This window comes from Phyllostomus hastatus, unplaced genomic scaffold (assembly GCF_019186645.2).
Source record: "Phyllostomus hastatus isolate PE091 unplaced genomic scaffold, TTU_PhHast_1.1 phas_contig_38, whole genome shotgun sequence".
Taxonomy (NCBI): Eukaryota; Metazoa; Chordata; class Mammalia; order Chiroptera; family Phyllostomidae; genus Phyllostomus; species Phyllostomus hastatus.
Genome location: NW_025333869.1, coordinates 8,655,174 through 8,675,741, shown reverse-complemented (window position 1 = coordinate 8,675,741; position 20,568 = coordinate 8,655,174). Strand labels below are relative to the sequence as shown.

At 39.1% G+C, this 20,568-nt stretch overlaps 1 protein-coding gene across 3 annotated transcripts in view; it reads left to right on the top strand.

The window, feature by feature from the left end:
* Nucleotides 1-15,319: 15,319 nt before the first annotated feature.
* WDFY4 (WDFY family member 4) overlaps nucleotides 15,320-20,568 on the top strand; it is a 345,693-nt gene continuing 340,444 nt past the window's right edge. For all 3 annotated transcript variants that reach the window (XM_045842001.1, XM_045841998.1, XM_045841999.1), the window contains exon 1: nucleotides 15,320-15,457. The gene's annotated coding sequence lies outside the window, so the exon portion shown is untranslated. The remainder of the gene's footprint in view (nucleotides 15,458-20,568) is intronic.

The window sequence follows — 20,568 nt, the reverse complement described above, 5'->3', positions numbered from 1 at the left end:
ATATAAAAATGTTTTTGAGTTACAGTTGGCATTTAGTACTATTTTATATTAGTTTCAGGTATATAGCATAGTGGTTAGACATTTATATAATGTATGAAGTGATCACCCTGATAAATCTAGTACCCACCTGGCACCATATATAATTATTGCAATATTATTGACTATATTTCCTATCCTCTGCTTCACATCTCTGTGACTATTTTGAAGCTACCACTCTGGGCTTCCTAATCCCTTCACCTTTTTCACCCACCTTCTGGCTCATTTTCTTAGGACAGATTCACAGAAGGGTAAATGAATACTTTAAATTTAGGTTTACTATAAGAAATGCCTGGAGCAAAAAGGCAATCAACTTCTGTGGGTAAAAGCCACATCCACCCATAGTTAGAGCAATTATTCTCACATTTCATAGTTCTCTGGATGCACAGAGAGATACTTCTATAAAGGAACCAGCCATACTGAGTTATAGTGAAACTGCCAGTATGTTTTCCCTCAAAACTTGAAGTGAACCTGTGGCTGAGGTTTTAGGATTCATATGTGCTGGGCTGTTACCTCAGCGGATATGAGCAGAAAGCAGAAGTGGTCTCACCTCCCTGCCCCTTCCCCTTACTTCAGAGTCAGGCTGGCCCCTGCATTGGCTCCTGTGCTGACAATTTCCAGGGTAAGCCTCAGAGTGGGTGACCATATTTTGTTTGAGCAATGGTTCTGTCAGTAATTAGTGGTGAAGATGGGGGCACCTCTCTTAAGGAGCAAGTATTGCTATGGGCATGTAGCCATGTTATGGTCTTGAGTCTCACAACTGCCACCATGAGGCTGGGGGGAGGAATCAGCAGCCCCCTTTTTAGAAATGTGTGAGAAGGCTCGGAGGAGTGACCTGTGCTGTCAGCCATGCTGTCTCCCAGCTTTTGCTTCTGCTTCCTTGATGATGAGTCCTAATCATCCACCTCATGAGTCTAACAGCCTCATTTCTCTCCATTTTTTCCAAATTCGTTATGTGATGTGATGGTAAATACAACCTGCCTCTGATACAATGGTGTGCTGGTAAGTGACAATAAATGGCTTTCAAAAATGCATCTATCCTTCCCCCTTCCCTTACTCCCTCTGACCCTCCATCTACCTAAGTTTATTATAAATTTTACTGACATAAGGTATGTGTAGCATATGATTTACAAATAATAGAATACAATTCTCTGTTGTAAATTCTAAGCAGCCAGTTGATTCTTATAGAATGTTTTCTCACCTTTAGCCACATTCTTGAATCTGGAGCTAACCTATAGTCTCAATTTAAGTTTGACAAATGGAGTTGCATCCTGACCCACAATACTTGACCCAATAATTTCTAGTCATTAAATCTAATATGTAATCTACTGTTAAAGTGTTTCTTATCCTCATACAGATGATATTCTTTTAACTGAAACCATTTTCAGTTTTCACACCATGGATGTCAGAACTATACTTAGTTTTCAGTGGTGTGAGTAACTTCATTGAATTGGATTATCATTTTCAAATTGGAAAAATATTTCCTCAATTTTTCTTGTGCTAGTCACAATGTAATGGCTGCAAACACAGCACAGCTAAAATTTAGTCCACATTAGAAATAGTTTATCCACCACTTCTTAAGCTCTTTTTGTAGCTTTTTCCATTTTTGGTGATGTAATAAATTCTCCCACCAATATGCCATCACCAGATGCACAGTTGGCAGATGTACAGTAGCATGTCTTACACAGTGTTTCCATCGCACAGACACAGTAGGTCTTTGTAACCTCAAGAACACAAGGGTAAATGTAACAAAATAATGAGTTATTTTTGAGCACTTATTACCTTGTTTTAATATAGTTTACTTAATGATAAACTTATTTAATTTAATTTTAAAGTTTTACTGATGCAGAAGTACTATTTTCTGTGGGTTAATCATGTTTCTTGGTTCTACAGTGAATGTTTTCTTTGAGATCACCATATTGTCAATGAAATTTATTAGTTTTCTAATTTTTATTGTTAACCCATTGACAAAGCAAGTAAGAGACTTTTAGTTTGCTAACAAAGATATTTTAAACCACAATGATGTGAGAACAATAACACAAAGAACAAAAACAGAGAGAGGAAAGAGGAAGGGAGAATAACTACACTACTATCCTTATCTTTTATAGTAGCAAATATTACCTTAATTTAGTACATATTTGAGTGAATATACTATTTAAAGCCATAAAGCATTTACTGGAAGGAAGCATAAAAATATCTTGAACAAAGTAGGAAAGGCAACATTTAAAAAAATAAAATATAATTACAAATCAGGAAGGAGTATGGGAGAGATAGGAAAATAATATAAGCAATAATTATGTTTATTTTTCATTTCTGAAGGTCCAAGGGTACTATTTCAAATTAATCCTAAAATAGAAGTAAACAGTACAGCTTTAATTGTACTCAGCAGAAGATCTAAAAATAATCACTCTTAGTGATTATTTGGCCAAAAAGTAAATGACCATGGCCAAAAGTGAAGTTGCTTTTTATGTTCTGATACACTGAATTTTGCTTCCATGTGCAGGTATAATTTTGTAAGTTAAAAAATAAAAACTTAAAAAGCAACTGCTCTCTGCAGCCTAGACCCCATATACTTTGCAGTACTCCCTTTACAGTATGTGCTTTTGACAACATGTGCAAACATTCTGAAATGCCTAAAGTCACACTTAATTTCTATTTCCAGCTCCCATGGCCCTCCCCCTTCCCTCTCTCAGCCCGGGAAGTTCTGCAGTTACAGTGAGAGTGGTCATATTTCACGCTTCTTTACACCACCAACAATGTTCTGAACATTGCACTCTGCCATATGGTACTGTTAACTGATGGTTGTTGGCATCAATTCAATGGCAAGGGGAATCTCTACTTTGGAGTTCAGTGAAGAAGAAAACTTTTTAAGTGCAAAGAGCTAAGGTGTGATACAGCATGGCACTGCTGCGGAGCAGCTCAATAATATCATAGCTCAATTATGAAGCAGGACAGCATGGCTATGAGGTAGCCCTGGGCCAGGCCTCCCTCTGGCTGGCTGGCCGGCAGACATCTGTGTTTCAGCTCCATCTGGGGAAACAGAGTCTTCAGTCTTTGGTGGAAAGGGAAAGTGCACTCTTTAAGTCACTGGAGAGCTGCTTTATATAGAAAGATATCCCCACCCCAGGTCCCTGATTAGTCTGTGCTCATGCGAATGAGGACTGCAAATTCTCAAAGTCTGGTTTGTCCAAAAAATACTGCCCTGATTCGTCAGTGAAGACACGATGGGGATATACCTGTGCAGCTCCAATTGGACAGGAAAGCCTCAATCCTCTTGGTTGAAATACTAATCTGGAAATGTCTTTGTAAGGTCTGGTTCAGCTGACAGGAACACAGTGCTGGCAGGCAATGCAGGAGGCAGGCTTATTCAGGCTTCTCCCTGAAGTACAACTTGTGTAACTGGCCTCTTTGGAAATGGCTGCTAGGTTCTGTTTTTTAAATTTGAGACAAGTTAGCCACCAGGAACCCCTTTCTGTATCTTCTTTCTCAGAGTCCACAGCACATTCTTATTATTAATCATCATTATCTTAAATTTATCTATATGAAAAGGAAGGCTCAGGGTGGCTAGATGACATCCTCAGAGTCCTACAGTGTGGTGGCTTAACTTGGCAGGTCCTGTTCTCTGTAGCAAAGGGTTAAGATAGCTAACCCAATACTGGCCAGAGCATTATCCTCTCCAGGAAGTGTAGGCTCCCCCGAGTAAGAAGTCAGTGCCTAAGGCTCCCATTGTAGAGATCCTTAAGTCTCATACACTCTTCAAAGTAGAGGGGGAGTCTGCAGCCTGCAGATGGGGACTTTCCTTCCCAGTAGCTCAGGGGCAGAACAGGGTGGGAAGGCATCATCTTGTCTGCCCCTGGAGGTCCCTCAAACTGCAGAAAGTCACTAGTGTGCCTCCAAGCAGGTCTGTGATGAGAAGAGGAAGGCACTCTGATCTGCCAGCTTTAATTCTCATTAAAACAAAATTCCTGTGAAATGTGCCCATGATCACCCTTTTCCTTCTTCTCTCCCCACCTTCCTAGATCTGCCTCCCATCCCCCGCCCTCCAGCAAGATGTGACTGGTCCTCTAGCTGTTCTTCCTTTGTTAGGCCTCGTGGCTGCTAGAAATAGTGCTCTTAGGAGGCAAGATGGCAAAATCCCATAGCCTTTTCTCCGACCACATGGGCTCAGTGCTTCTGGTGGGAACCAAGGTGGCCCCATTGCTATTGGTGCTCAGAGCTGACATTGATCTCTGGCACTGTCTATTTTGGCAGGGCATGTCCAGGAACCATGGCTGAGTGGATGCCCACAGGGACCATGGGCGAGATACCAAGGTGGCTAGTGAAGTGTGGAGCCCCACCTACTTCCCTTGTAACCAAAAGCTGACATCTGGAGGGAGCTGTGTGAAAGCAAAGTGGAGCCCAGAATGGCTGAAGAGGAACCTGAACCTGTGAATGACCTTGTACAAGGAAAAAGGTGTTTTCCTTCCTTCACAGCATCTCAGTCCATCTTGGCAGGAGTTCAGAGGGAGGCTCCTCCACTGAGAGGCAGTTAACCTTGGCCAAGCTCATACATGCATGCAAGAACGAAAGTTAGGCCACTCTGCTCTTTATACTCTGACACCCTGCCTGTTTGTGCTGTGCCCATGAGAGGCCTACGAAACCTCTTAGGTCTTTGAACACACCAACCTCAGGCTCCCAGGCCTTTGGTTTTCTCTGCCTTCCTTCAGAGTTAAGAATGATAGCATCTCTCAACATGTTCTCATTCCTTTTGTCTCCTTCAGTTCAAGCAGAGGACATGCCTAGCTGTTAGTCATTGACCACTGTAAGATGACCTCTCTGGAGCATGAGCACCTGGTCAGGTTATAGGATGAGACACCCTTTGTGCCTCTTATACCCCCAACCCCTCATGTGGTTGCAGTCAAAAGAGCTAGTTTTGCTCAGTGTGAGCCAGGTGGGCATCCTGCCACCAGTGATTATTCTGATTGGGGTACCAACCCATACTGAACCATAGTGACCCAGTTATAGTCACTTCCCAGGTCCTGTCCAGGCCACATTTGGTTGGTTCCGGTGTTCACTGACCCAAATGGAGGTGTGAGAATAGAAAATAACTTTCTTTGGGAGGCTAGAACTCATGTGACAGGGAACTCTCAGGAGCCAGGCTGGCTGTGTTCTGCCTTGAGTGCTGTGAACCAGGGTGGAGCTGGGAGAGACCTACACACAGGATGATACAGACAGTGGGGTTCAGGGACAAGAGGAACAGCATCTTTGGGGTTGCTCATTCACGGTTTGCCCAGAGAGTCACTTATTCTTCCTAGCCAGAACTCTTGAGGATACATAGCAGGCCTTTGGGTGCCACTTTTTCTACTTCATCTTTCTGGTTTCAACCTAGGAGAGTTGAGCATCACCATGCAGCACTTTCCATCCACTGTGTCAGCTTACCTGCAAGCTTCGGGGGAGGGGGTCTCCAACAGATTTTGTCAGGTGTCTCTGTGGCCCGCTGATTTCTGTGCTCCCAGGAGTCATATCTCAGCCCTTACCACCTTCTGTGGTAGGGGAAGGTGTTGCCAACTGTCTTCAAGGTGCTTGATGCTGTTAGTGTTTTCTTTCTCTCATTTGAAGATAAATTCTTCTCAGGCTGTCCCTGTGGGAGAGTTCTCTGTACCTATTACACGCTGAATATGACCTTTAGAAACTGTGAAAGAGCCTCTCCTGGATTAGGAAGAATTTTAGAAGGCTCACCATCCAAAGGTCTTAACTCCTCTCCCCTGTGGCTTTGCTATGGAAGGCATCCTTCTTCTGCCATCTTTGTCCAGGACTCTGTTGGGGCCTGCCATGATTGTTCCTGGCACTATACATGCAGTATGCTCTTCTCCTGTCCACATTCCCTTTCTTTCCCCTACTCCTCATGAAGCAGCTGCTGCAGATGTGGTTGATTTGGTGTGACCAGCCCAATCCTTTCATGGCAAAGTCCCATGCACTTGTGAAATGAACTCATGGTTTGATTTGGTTTCCCCAGGCCTGTAAGCAGCCTCTGGGGCCACGTGCACCAATGCTTAGCTCTGCCTCCTAGCTCTCCACACTGGCCTACCCTCAGGCTCTCACTCATAGTCTGGTGCCCTGGCATGTCCTTGAGGCTGACCTTCTTGGTGTCCACTTCTGCAGAAAAATGTCCCTACTAGTGCCTGTCAGATGCAATGTGAATTCTTTATTGCTTTTATTAGCATTTGTTTAATTTTGTTTTTGACATGTAAACAGTGCATTTGTTTGGATTTTATTGAGTTGTGAGAGATTATTTAATTTTATTTTTTCATATATGTATATCCATATATCTGATTATCTTAACACTACTTATTAATAATCCATATTTCTTTCCCTACTGATTTGAGATGTCACCTTTGAGTATACTAAATTTGTATATGTAATTGAGGCTATTTCCTGGTATTCTATATTGTTCCATTGTTTTGTTTATCTATGTGAACATTGTTTTTGTGATGAAAGATATAGAATATATTTTAATTTCTGGTAAAAGTAGCTTTCCATTTTTACTCTTATTTTTTAACTGTTTTATTATGGGAGAATTTGAACATGTATAAAGTAAACATAATGATACAATGAACCCATGTACCCATGGTGCAGCCTTCAACCTTGATCAACAACTTGCCATTTTTGTTTCATTTATACCTCCACCCATCCCCCACTTAATTATTTTTATAGATTTTTTAATGTAAAGTGTTATATATATCTAAATGTACAAATCTTAGCTGCATGATTTAAAAAAAATTGTTCCACCTGTGTAACCCATACCTCTATCAAGACATAAAATACATCACCTCATAAAATTTCTTTGTGCCCCTTTCCACTCACTATACTACCTCTTTCCCAGAGGCAACCATTGTTCTAATTTTTTTCCAGTATAGATTGATTTTGTGTGTAAATGGAATCACAGAATGCATTTTTTGTGTGCAGCTTCTCAGTAATGTCTATGCAATTTATTCATGTTGAAAGATGTATCGATAGTTGGATATTTTTATTGCTGAGTAGAATTCCACTGTGTGTATATATACCATGATTTGTTTATTCATTATCCAGTTGGTGAAATTTGGTTTGTTTCTGTTTTACAGCTGTCATGAATAAAGCTGTTATGAATATTCATGTATAATCTTTGTGTGAACATGTATTTTCATTTATCTTGGGTAAGGTTATGGGAGTGGAATTGCTGGGGCACATGATATGTGTATGCTTAACTTTATCAGAAGATGCTAAACTGTTTTCAAAAGTAGTTCTATCACTATACATTCTTACCAGCAATGTAAGAGCATTCCAGTGGCTTTACATCCTCATTGTCAGGTGCTAATAATCTTTTAAGTTTTAGCCATTCTAGTGGGTGTGCTGAGGTGTCTTAAAGGGTTTTAATTTGTCTTTACCTGATAATTAACAATATCAAGCACATTTTTATGTACTTTTTGGCCATATACATATACATACATATATACACAAATGGTCTAAAGGTGGTCAATAATGTGTGTGTGTGTGCACATTTTGTTTTCTGGTGTCTAAGTCCATTTTTTTATTGGGTTGTTTATCTTTTAATTAGTGATTTATTGGTGATCTTTATATGTTCTAAATATTTCCTTGTTTATATATACACTTCATGGCTATTTTTTGACTTGTTTTTTTTTCATTTTCTAATAGTGTCTTTTAGGAAAATCAGAAGGAGTTTTTAAATTTTGATAAAGTTTAATTTATCAATTTTTAAAATGGTTATTGCTTTCTGGGTTCTGTCCAAGAAACCTTTCTTACTTTCAGGTTGCCTAGATTCTCCTATGTTTTCTCCTAGGAGCATTATAGCTTTAGCTTTTTAAGTTTAACCTGAGAAACATGTGGGGTTTTTTGTATATGGTATGAGGTAGGTAGAGATTGGGATTGATTTATTTTCATCATGGATGTCTATGTTGTTCCAATGCCATATGTTTCCCATGAATCTTTTTTCAAACAATTCCTCACCTGCCTTATTGCAAGGAAGAATGGGGCTTCACCCCATTCTTCAAGGCCTGCTACATATTGATATCCTCACTTTGGTTCCATGAGGTCTTCCCCAAAGTTGAGACTCTAGGGAAAACCTAAATTCTGCCAATGCCACAGCAGTGGTGTAAGGGCATAAAAGCACTCAGAACTAAACTGAAGCTTTCTCTCCAGGTTTAAAAAATTTGCTGCATATACAATCTTCCTTCTTCTTGATCCCAATTGATATTAAAAATATATTTTAGACTTCTGACCAAGATGGTGGCATAAGTAGACACATTGTACCTCTTCGCACAACCAGAAGAAGAAGAACAACAAATTTAAACAACCAGCACTGAGAGAGAATTGAACTGTCTGGAAGTCTGACAACCAAAGAGTTAAAGAAGAAACATTCATCCAGACTGGTAGGGAGGTGGGAGGAGATGGGCAGCTGGGTGGAGAGGACTTGCAGCAAGGCAGTGGCTGAAGGATCGAGAAGGGTAAGGTGGTGGCTGGTGGACTGGGTGGTCCCACATTCGAGTGCAGATAAACTGGGAGGAACAACTAGGGAGCGAGATAGGCTCCACAACCCAGGGTTACAGTACAGGCAAATAAAGCCTCTAAGTCTGTCACTGAAAACACTTGTGAGGGTTGAGGCAGCAGCTGGAGAAACTCCCAGCCTCACAGGAGAGTTTGTTGGAGGGACCCACAGGGTCCTAGAACATACACAAAACCACCCACCCGAGAATTAACACCAGAATGGCCCAATTTGATTGTGGGTAGCAGAAGAAGTGACTGAAAGTTGACAGAGAGCTGAACAAGTGGGATTTTTCCCTCTTGGACCTCTCCCCACATACAGCATCACAACACTAAAGTGTGTTGCCACACCCTGGTGAATACCTAACGATCCTCCCCTTCCTACATAACAGGCATGCCCAGACCAAAAAAAAAAAGGCCAAATGAAGGAACAGATCAAAGCTCCAGAAGAAATATAACTGAGGGATAAAGAGATAACCAAACCAGCAGATGCAAAGTTCAAAACACTGGTAATCAGGATGCTCAGAGAATTGGCTGAATATAGTCACAAAATAGAGGTAAAAGTGAAGGCTGTGAAAAGTGAAATTAAGGAAAATGTATAGGGAACCAACAGTGATGGGAAGGAAACTGGGACTCAAATCAATGGTTTGGACCAAAAGGAAGAAAGAAACATTCAACCAGAACAGAATCAAGAAACAAGAATTCAAAAGTATGAGGAGAGGCTTTGGAACTTCCAGGACATCTTTAAACATTCCCACATCTGAATCATAAGGGTACCAGAAGGAGAAGAGGAAGATCAAGAAACTGAAAACTTATTTGAAAAAATAATGAAGGAGGATTTCCCCAATCTGGCAAGGAAATAGACTTCTAGGAAGTCCAGGAAGCTCAGAGAGTCCCAAAGCAGTTGGACCCAAGGAACTACACACCAAGAGACATCATAATTACATTACCCAAGATTAGAGATAAGGAGAGAATCTTAAAAGCAGCAAGAGAAAATGAGACAGTTACCTGCAAGGGAGTTCCCATAAGACTAACAACTCATTTCTGAAAAGAAATTTTGCAGGCAAGAAGGGGCTGGAAAGAAGTATTCCAAGTCATGAAAGGCAAGGGCTTACATCGAAGATTACTCTATCCAGCAAAGCTATCATTTAGAATGTAAGGGCAGACAAAGTGCTTCCCAGATAAGTTCAAGTTAAAGGAATTCATCATCACCCAACCCTTACTATATGAAATGTTAAAGGGACTTATCTAAGTAAAAGAAGATAAAAATATGAACAGTAAAATGACATGAAACTCACAACTATCAGTAACCAAACCTAAGAAAATAAAAATGAACTAAGCAAACAACTAGAACAGGAGCAGAATCCAGAAATGGAGATCACATGGAGGGTTATCAGTGGGGGAGTAGGAGCGGAAGAGAGGGGGAAAAGCATACATGGAATAAGAAGCATAAATGGTAGGTAGAAAAGAGACAGTGGGAGGTTGAGAATAGTATAGGAAATGTAGAAGCCAAAGAACTTACATGTATGACCCATGGACATGAAATAAAGGTGGGGAATGTGGGTGGGAGAGGGTGTGCAGGGTGGAGGGAAATAAAAGGGGGGAATTGGACAACTATAATAGCATAATCAATGAAACATATTAAAGATACATTGTAATAATAAAATGGGAAAGTTTTTATGATGAAGTCAGTGAATAAAAACCCTAACAGATTATGAAGCAAAATTTATGGCACGATTCTAAAGTGTTAAAAAAAATAAGACCAAAAATATACTTTGGTAAACAGAAAAAAAAGAATGAAATCCTATTTTCACATGGCTATTGTTTAGCTGTTAGGGTATTAATGATTTTCATTTTCTTTTATAGCGTAGCTTTTCTTTTCTTTTTAAAAAGATTTTATTTATTTATTTTTTTAGAGAGAGAGGAAGGGAGGGAGAAAGAGAGGGAGAGAAACATCAATGTGTAGTGGCCTCTGACACACCTCCTACCAGGGACCTGTCCTACAACCCAGGCATGTGCCCTTCCTGGGAATTGAATCTGTGACTCTTTCATTTGCAGGCCAACACTCAATCCACTGAGCTACAGCAACCAGGACTGATTTTCATTTTATTATTTATACTTTTGCATCATATACAAAATTAAAATGATTTCTTTTAAATGTCAGGAAAGAATTATTAACTTTTTAATATATTGTCTTTTGTATAGATCATAAGCTCTCTGAAAAGCATATGGTAGAGACTGACAGCCTAACACAATGCATTCTCTCCTAATTACAGATCAACGTGGCACATAGCTGGACTCTACTTCCCCTCTTTCCTTGACATTAGATATGGTCATGCAGTTACAATGAAATGTGAATCAAAGTGATGCATGCCACTTACAGGCTGGGCTTTTATGAGTGGAGGTCTGTCTTGTACATTTTCTTTACCCTTTTGCTGATTGGATGTGGATAACAAATAGACTCTAAGGGACAAAGGACTTTGTGTTTCTAAATGACTGTATAAGTGAGAACTACCTGCCCACCTTCAGCAACTGTTGTAGGAAATAACCCAGATGATTTGCCTTATTCATTTCTGTTTCTCTAGGGTCTAGCTGGAATCTGGCACAGAATAGATGCTCAGTGTGGGTTTGTTTATTAGAACTGAACTATGACTTTTCCTGATACCTTTTTCACAAAGCTATAAATAAAACGTGTCCTTAACTTATCACAATTTTATTATTACTTAGAGTTAATACAATGCTATTTCATGTAAAATGTGGTAAGCTTGCAACAGTGTGCTTCCATTTATTCCTTCATCTTTGGTGGAATTGTTGTCATGTATATTTTATCTATATATGGTGTAAACTCCAAAGTTTTTTTTATTTAAATAGACATAGGCTTTTTAAAGAAATTAAAATAAGGAAAGGTACATAGTTGGTTTATATTTAGTTATACATTTGCCATTAATAGTGGTTTTCTTTCCCTTCTGTAGATCCAAGTTTCTATCTTAAGTCTTTCCCTTCAACCACAAAAACTTTCTTTAGAATATCCTGTAGTACAAGTCCTCTGGAGATGAATGGTTTCAGCTGTCATTATCTGGAAATAACTTTATTATATCTTTATTTTTGTCAAGGATATAATTGATTAAAGTGTTATGGGTTGATAGTTTTTGTTTTTTCTTTTAGCATGTTAGAGATATCATTCTAGTGTCTTATGACTTCCATTGTTTCTGATAAAGCATTTGCCTGAGGTTGTGTTTTTGTTGACTGCTTTTAAGATTATCTTTTAATTTTTGATGTTTATGAATTTGACTATGATGTACCCAGATGTGACTTTCTTTCCATTTTGTTCTTCTTGGGGTTTACTAAGCTTATTATATCTGCAATTTGCTGTTTTTCAGCAGACTTTAGGAATTTAATATTATTTCTTCAAATACTTTTTCTTGCTCTTCTTTCTCTTTTACCTCTCTGTGACACCTGCTACACACAGAACATACTATTTGGTATTGTTCCAAATGCAACTGAGTGTGTGTTTATTTTCATTCAATTTTCTTTCTGTCTTTCAGATTGAATAATTCCTATTGATTCACTGATGGGAATTTTGTTTTTGTTTTTGTTTTTTAGATCAACAATCTGCTATCAGCTCACCAGGAAAATTTTCATTGCAGATATACTTTTCAGTTCTAGAATTTACATTCTAATCTTTAAAAAAATTTTCAATTACATTTTGCATCTAATATTGTTTTATATTGGTTTCAGGTACATAGCATAATGCTTAGACAATCATATACTTTATAAAATGTTCCCCCTGACATTGCCAGTACCCACCTGGCACCATATGTAGTTATCAATATTATAATATTATTGACTGTATTTCCCATGCTGTACTTTACATCCTCATGACTATTCTCCAACAACTAATTTATACTTAATCCCTTCACCTTATCTACCCAACCCCCTCCCACACTCAAATCTTCTTATATTTTCCATTTATTTGCTGAAATTTACCACCTTTCAGTTATTATAAATATTTTTAATTCTTTGAAAATATTTCTAATAGCTGCTTTAAAATCTTTGTGTGATAATTTCAACATCTGGTTCATTGTGGAATCAGTTTCAGTTGATGAGTATTTTCCTTCTTATAGATTACATTTTTCTGTTTCTTAGTATTTCTACTAATTTTGGTTACAAGCTGGACAGTGTGGATGTTACATGGAAGGGATGCTGCATTATGTTTTCTTTCTTTAAAGAATGATGATTTTTGTTCTGATTGGCAGTTAACTTATGGAATATTCCTTTAGATCTGTCAGGCTTACTTTTATTCTTTGTTAGGGCTAGTCCATTTAAATTTGGAACTTGTTCCTAGTTCCTGGCTTTTGATGTAGGGTATTGTTCTTATTTCTCAGGTGTGCCCTTTCTGGGGTATAAAATGAAATCCCAAGATTCCCAGTGAAGTCTCTCCACTCTGGATGAGATCAAACTCCAACTTTCCTAACATTCCCCGATCTTTGTTATCTCCATTTTGTTCTCAACCTTGGAGCAGAGGATCTCTATTCAGTCTCTTGGAGTCTCACTCATTGCATATACAGGCAACCCTCAGCTAAAGACACACACAATGAATTCCCACACAACACATCCTTCTCAGGACCCTGTCCTGAAAATTCCAGCCCCTTCAGAAACCTGGAACTATTTGACTTACACCTTTTCAGTTATGGGAGGTTACTGAATCTGGGGCCCCAGCTCTTGCAGAGTGGCAGGAAAGCACCAGCAGGAAGAAAGCCAGGGTAATTGTGGGACTTACCTTATGTGTTTTTCTTATTTCAAAGATCATAGTCTTATGCTGCCTGATAGTAAATGCCTGAAAACAGTTTTCTCATAATATTTGTTCTATTTTAGAGTTGCTTCCAGTGGGAGGGTATGCCCTGTCATAACTGGAAGCAGAAGTATAATTGTTATTTTTGGACAGTAAGAAAAAATCAGAGTATTTCACATTTCTGCTCAACAAAAATGCACATGTACTTGGGCAGTTTGTAGTTGTTCTGGCTGTTTCAATGTCTTAGCATGAGTAACTCTCTAAATAATAATTCACATTTGTATAGACCATTTAGTGTTTTAAAGTTCTCTTGAAAATATTGCTTCATTTCTTGCATCACATTGCCCTGCATTTTGCTATGCATAATGCACACCCACATTTTTGGCCCAAACTTTCAGGAAAAAAATCTTATGTTTTAATTTTTTAATTCAATTTTTGTTTATTTATATTTAGGTACTTATTTTTTGTATTGTAAAGGAACTTTAGCATTTATTTTTGAACATATTATGGTATAAGAAATTTTATTTAACAAACAATTATAAAACAAGAACAAATATAATGTTTTTCAGTTACTACCCATGTATAATGGACATCCTTATTTTTCCCTCAAAAATTTGTGCAGAAAAGTGCACATTATAGACAGAAAAATATGGTAGTTCCATAAAGATGTTAATTGTCTTAATGTAGTCATGAGAGTTTCAACCCAGATTTTCAACCTAAAATTCTAGCCTCTACGAGCCTGTTATCTTTAGTGAACCAAAGCAGGTCTCTTTCTAGGGTAGTCTTATACCAACTGCCAAGAAAATTAACATTTTCCCAACCATTTCCTATAATGGTACACACTATAGCACAGTGGATCCTGGAACTGGTATAACCATGAGTTTTAATTTAAATGTTCCTTTAAATGTACTAGAGGCCATTCTGGCTTGACAAGGTCATACTTGTGCTGCTACGCACACTCACTGCATGTCTCAGGATGCTCTGCAGTGCCCTATTGTGCTGTGCACCCTTACACCTTCCTTTCTCACTTCCTTTCTACCCAAGGACAGTGGAATGAGAAATGAAAGCCTGAGCAGAAATATTGGAACCTTTGCCCATGGAGTCAGCATGAGCATGTGGCCCAGGTCCTCAATCAGACAGGTCTATTTTGGCCACTGTTTACTGGCAAGTTTGCATTGGTAAGAGTTGAAGTTTCATTACAAATGGTGTTTTCATCTTGAAACAAATCTCAGCTTTTTTTGCTTCCCATAACAGGTGATGTTACTTTTCATTAATAGTTACCTATAAGTGGTCAGTTGGTTGTGAGTAGAAGAAACAGGTGAAGAGCTAGCTTTAAGGCTTAGGCGATCATTCCAACAACTTCTCATGCTCATGTGGCACAGAGAGGCATTGTGTTTGAATGGACATGCTGGCTGGTCATACATGAATGATAGGAATGGATGATAGGAATGATTCAACATAATAAATTCAAAGGAAGAAGAATATTGATACTGAGATTCAGAGAACTTCATCCTATTATTTAATTTTATTTTCATCTTGATCAGTTGTACAAGTTAGGTCTGAGGATGGAGAAAAGGATGTAAGCTCTCTCTGGGCTGGCAGAAAGGAGGCCCATGCAATGTCCATGGAGGCTCTGTAGACACACCTCTAATTAAATTCACATAAATACCATCATCATTGTCATTTTACTGGAGGCTCAGAGAACATAGGTGGGGCTGAGGAAGAGGAAAAGTCCAGCCTGATAGCACTGAGCTAAAGTCCTTTCCACCATTCACAAGCTTTTTCTCTTTGTTCTTGCCCCCATCAGCACTGCCTGACCACTGAGACATACTGCCCTAAGGGCTCTCTCTGCAGGGCCTGAGTCACCCACAAGAACTCTGGCAGTTTTGTTGATGGCTGAGGAGTGGGCAGAATCAGTCATTTGCAGATTCCCCACTTCTCCTTTCTCCAGGAAATGAGCAGAGGCCTAGCTTGAGTGACTCATAGTGAAACGCCATTGAAGGCTGATGATGCTGGACCGGGTCTTCTTCCCTCAGGCCTGGGGGGTTCTGACTGGATGTGGGGGCACCCATGCCATCTGATGTGTGCAGGCCCTGACCGACACACCTCTGGGTAGGTTACCTTGCTCTTGTCCAAGCCAGACTAATGCAGAGGTGGGCATAGGGTTCCTGTCTGTCAGGGTGGGGCCTACTGGCTGCCTCCAGGAAAGCTAAGCATAGGAACACATTTGGCCACCAGTGCCTGGTCTGGGTTTGTGGATGTGGGAAAGGAGGTGAGTTGAGGAGCATGAATTTTTTGCAGGATGGGCGGCATCTGTGGTCAGGGCCACTCTGATGCTGGGATCTGCTGGGGTGTCTGTCACTTCTGGGGCTTGCCGGGACAGGCCAGGCTCTAGCACCAATGCTCATCCTCCGACTCCAGGTCAGGTCTTTACTCATGATTCTGCTAAAGAAGAAGGTCTGCCACACCTAGGGAGGTGGTACCAACTGTTCAGGGGTGGAGAGGTGGGCTGACTATGAAACTCCCTTGCCTAGCCCCTAAGTAGGCCTCTGAAGGTTGATGAGCTGTAGGGCTCACTTCTGACTGGTCACCAAGAGAGCTGGCTCTGTCCTGGCCTTGTGGTCACTTCTGGGAGTCTGGTAAGTAGGTGCCTGTGTGGGCCTCCCTTTCCTCATCTAAATTACCACATTAAACCTTAGAAATGCCAACATTTTCTAAATGAGTAGGCCTGTCTTGTTGATTGAGAGTTCGCTCTTTTCCCCTCCCCTGAAACCCCACCTTTGAAAACACTGAACCAATCCTTTGTCCCAACCTGTCTGAAGTGATGAGCAGCTAATCTGGTTACTAAGAATTTTGTGTGTTACTACCCTTTCCATGGAGAATTTTAATTTTAATATGATTTTCTGCGTAATCATCCATTTCATTGTTCAACAAATATTTATTAAAAACCACCTCCTGCCAGGCACTGTTAAAGGCCATGGGGTCAGTGATGGGCTGGTGGTGCTTGGTGCCATGGGCTACAGTGGGATGGAGAGCTGGAGGTGGGGAGTGGGGGTTGGGAGGTTGGGAATATATGTGCCTGATGAGTGGAGAGTGGAAGGAAGGGAGGGCCTGAGCCCTGTGGTTTTCTGAAAAGAGATCTCTGGCAGGGGAATGGAGAAGGCCCAGGTGCAGAATTAGAGGCCAGCATAGCAGAGGGTTGTGTGGCATGCAGTGACCAGCTAGAGAGGGGTCGGCTAGGGTTAGGTCAGAAAGGGCCTTCCTCTGCAGTGTGAGGACTTGGGTTGTATTCCCCCTGATTTGGGAAGCTTTTAAATGTTGACTAGATAGAAAAGAATATTTAGGAAAAGTGTATAGTGTATAAAGAATAAATACGCCATGGACCCTGTGTGCTGCCACCTTAGTGTGTTTTTAGAGATTATCAGCATATTTGGCATACTCCCTTGCTTGTCCCTCTCCTTCTCTTGTCACAGAAAACTGTGGTCTTAAATGTAGGGCTTATTGTTTCCTTGATTTTCTTTGTAGGTTTACCTTATACATTTAAAAGGCTAAATATATGTTACTTTGTCTTGCATGTTTTTGAACTTTTTTAACCGGAATTACATATTCTTTTAAGACTTAATTTGCTTGCAAAATTATGTTTCTGAAATTTCTTCATATTGTTGCATAAGCCTCTAATTCATTGATGTTTACAGCTGTATAGTATTCTGTTATATAGTAATATATCTCAGTATACTTCTCCAAGTTATTTCTGATGGGAAATTGGGATGTTTCTAGGTTTTTATTTTCCTATTATAAATTGATAGATGTTCTAGCACTTGTATGTGCTGCTAGGACTCTCCTTGCACATGTATCCTAGGGCACATGTGCAAGAATTCCCTAGGGTACATGTCCTAGAAGTGCAATTGGTGGGTTATATATATATCTTCAACCTGACTGGATAATACCAGCATGATATCTTTTTCCCCACCCATCAGCATTGTGTAAAAGTTTTTGTTGTTCCACATCTTCACCAACATTTGATGTTAGAGTTTTAATTTTTGCCAATCCAGTGAAAATGAAAAACTATCAAACTGTTTAAATTTGCATTTCCTCAATTACTAAGGTTGAACATCTTTTATATGTTTTTTGGTCATTCAGTGTTCCTTCTTTTTTTGTTGGTTCAAATTCTTTCCCATTTTTTTATGAGGTCATCTGTCTTTTGTTCTGTTGATTTACTGTAACTCAGTACATACTTGGTACTAATCCTTTATCATTTATGTATGTTGTAAATATTTTTCTCTTGTTTGTGCCTTGCACCCTTACATTCTTTGTGATTTCTATTAATGAGCAAGTATCTTAATTCTAAATGGGCTTATTTATCCATATATTCCTTTATGATATATACTTATGCATTGTCTAAGAAATTCTTCACTATAAAGTTACAAAATTATTCTCTTATATTATTTTTAAAATTTAGAAATAATTTTGATTTCCACACTTAAGTCTTTAGTCTCAGCTGAAAATAATTTTTCTGTGTGGTGTGATATGGGGGGACACTGTATTTTATTCTGATTTTCCTGTGTGGATATTCACAAGCCATTCTTTACCCACTCATCTACAACAGTTCTGTTGTAAACCAGGTTGTTGTGTATATTTGGGTCTGTTTTTCTAAGCTGTCGATTTGTTTGGCAATAACCCTTTGCCAATACTACATAATATTAACTATAGGCTTATAATAAATTTTGATATCTGGGAAAAGTCTCCTCTTTTTTTTTTCTTTCTTCCATTCCATCTTCACATTCTTGGTATATTCGTCCTTCATATGAATTTTAGGACCAGCTTTTCAGGTTCAACAAAAAAACTATGTTCAGATTTAATTGGAAATATAATTTGGAAAGAGGTGATATCTTTGTGAAATTTACTCCTCCAATTTATGAAAAAGATTCATCTCCACACTTATTTAGGTCTTCTTTAAAGTATTTAAATAAAATTTAATAATTTTCTTCGTAAAAATAGTATATATTTTTGCCTAGATTTATTACTAAGAATTTTATATTTTTATATATTTTCAGTCATAATTTAAATACATTTTTTGCTTTCTGATTTATATTTACATTTTAGAAAAGAATCACTCTAGCTTCTCAAAGAGTAGCAAAGGAAGAAACAAGGCTATCAGTCAAGAGGCTGCTGTAATAATCCAGGCTAGAGGTAATGGTGGCTTGCCCAAAAGTGATAGTAATAGAGATAATGACACATGGTCAGAGTGGTGAGATTCTAGATACTTTCTGATAGTCAGATTTGATGATATTTTAAAGATTTAATTTTTTTTATTTTTAGAGAGAGGGAAAGGGAAGGAGAAAGGAAGAGAAACATCAGTGTGTGGTTGCCTCTCATGTGTCCCCTACTGGGGACCTGGCCTGCAACCCAGGCATGTGCCCTGATTGGGAATTAAATCAGTGACCCTTTGGTTCGCAGGTCAGCACTCAATCCGCTGAGCCACACTAGTCAGGGAAGATTTGATGATGTTTTAAATATAGGTTGTGGGGCAGAAAAAAGTTGAAGATGACTCTAGAGCAACAGAGAGAATGGAGATGTCATTTACTGAGCTGGGTCAAGGTGAAGAAGCATATGTACAAGGTGGTGGTTATTACACAATATAGGTTTGAACACACAAAGGTGATGATATGTATTAGACATTAAGTGGAGACATAAAATCTTGGCTCCTCATGTCCCCAAGTGACCTTCATGGTAGAAAAGAAAGTCAGCCTGGCCATTGGGGAGGGAGAGGGGAGACATTTTGTGTAGGAGGGAAAGGAGGAAGATGGGCTCCTCAGAGTTCTTTGAGCCACACTACAGAGCTGCTACCCATTTTATTTACAACTAGAGCCTTGCATTTATCTCCCTCCAAGTGCTGCAAACGATCAAAATGCTTCTTCATTTTGCCTTTGAAATGATGTCTCCAGACAACATTCCTAAATCCTTAGCTGATAGTCCCATTTGAAGAATCCACATACCTGTTAAAAGCTTAAGTCTCAAAGTCTAGATGTGGGCTACCTGGATAGTAGTCTGTAGCCCAACCTGAAATGTAAACAGCCTGAACTGAGATGTGCTGTGAGTGTATGATATACATCTGATTTCAAAGATATTACAAACAATAAAAACAAATATTAAATATCTCCTTAATAGTTAAAGAACATTGATTGCATGTCGAAAAGATAGTATTTGAGATATATTGGGTTAAATAAAATATTTGCAAATGTATTTAAATAAACAGGTTTAATTAATGTAGCCTATTTATTATGTGGCTGCCAGAAAATTTAAAATTACACATGTGGCTTGAATCTGTAGCTGGCTTTATATTTCTGGTGAGCAGCACCCATAGAGGAAGATGTATTATGGCCAGAGGCTCTTGTGGGGAACATGGTTCAAGAAGGATGGGATGGTAGGAAGTGAAAGGCCTCATGTCTCAAATAATTTCAAGAAGATAGAAAGCATGGAGGGCTAGAAGAATGGATTTAGTCCCTACAAACAAGCAGGAACTGGGTAGGGCACCACTATTTACAAATTCATTTAATCTCCTCAACGAGATCAGTTTCATTACTCCCATTTTACAGATGATATTATGGAGGCTCAGAGAGGTAAAGTCCTTAGTCCCTCGGACAGTAAGTGACTAAGCTGAAGTTTGAGCCAATTCCACCTGATGTTAAAGCCTGTGCCCTTTGCAATTGGCAACACTTCTACTAACGAGTTGAGGAACTACTTCTGAATATCAATAGTCAATGTTTGGCACTAGTGCAAAAACTGTCCTTTTGGCCCAATTATGAATCTTTCTTTTGAGAATTCATCTTCACAGATGATCCCCAGGAAACTAAATGATTAAGTGGGTGTCCTTTCTCCAGCATTGCCCATAAGAGCAATGGAGACACCCTCAGCATCCAGTTATTAGGGAGTAAGTCAATTATGTCAGACAGATCAAGAGATGCTTTATGATGATTAAATCTGATAATTTAGGGGAAAGGACAACATGGAATATGTTTATCATATGATGATGGGTGATTCATGCAATTAAAATTGTTTATATATCAATTACAAATAAAATATGCTTCGATGTAAAAGTAGTATGCAAAAAAGGGGGGATACTTTTTTGATTTTTGTGTTTTCAATGTAATAATAAATTTTTCCCAAGTAGCACTCCATATCGGATTTTCAAAGGACATGCACATATTATAAGATACATACAA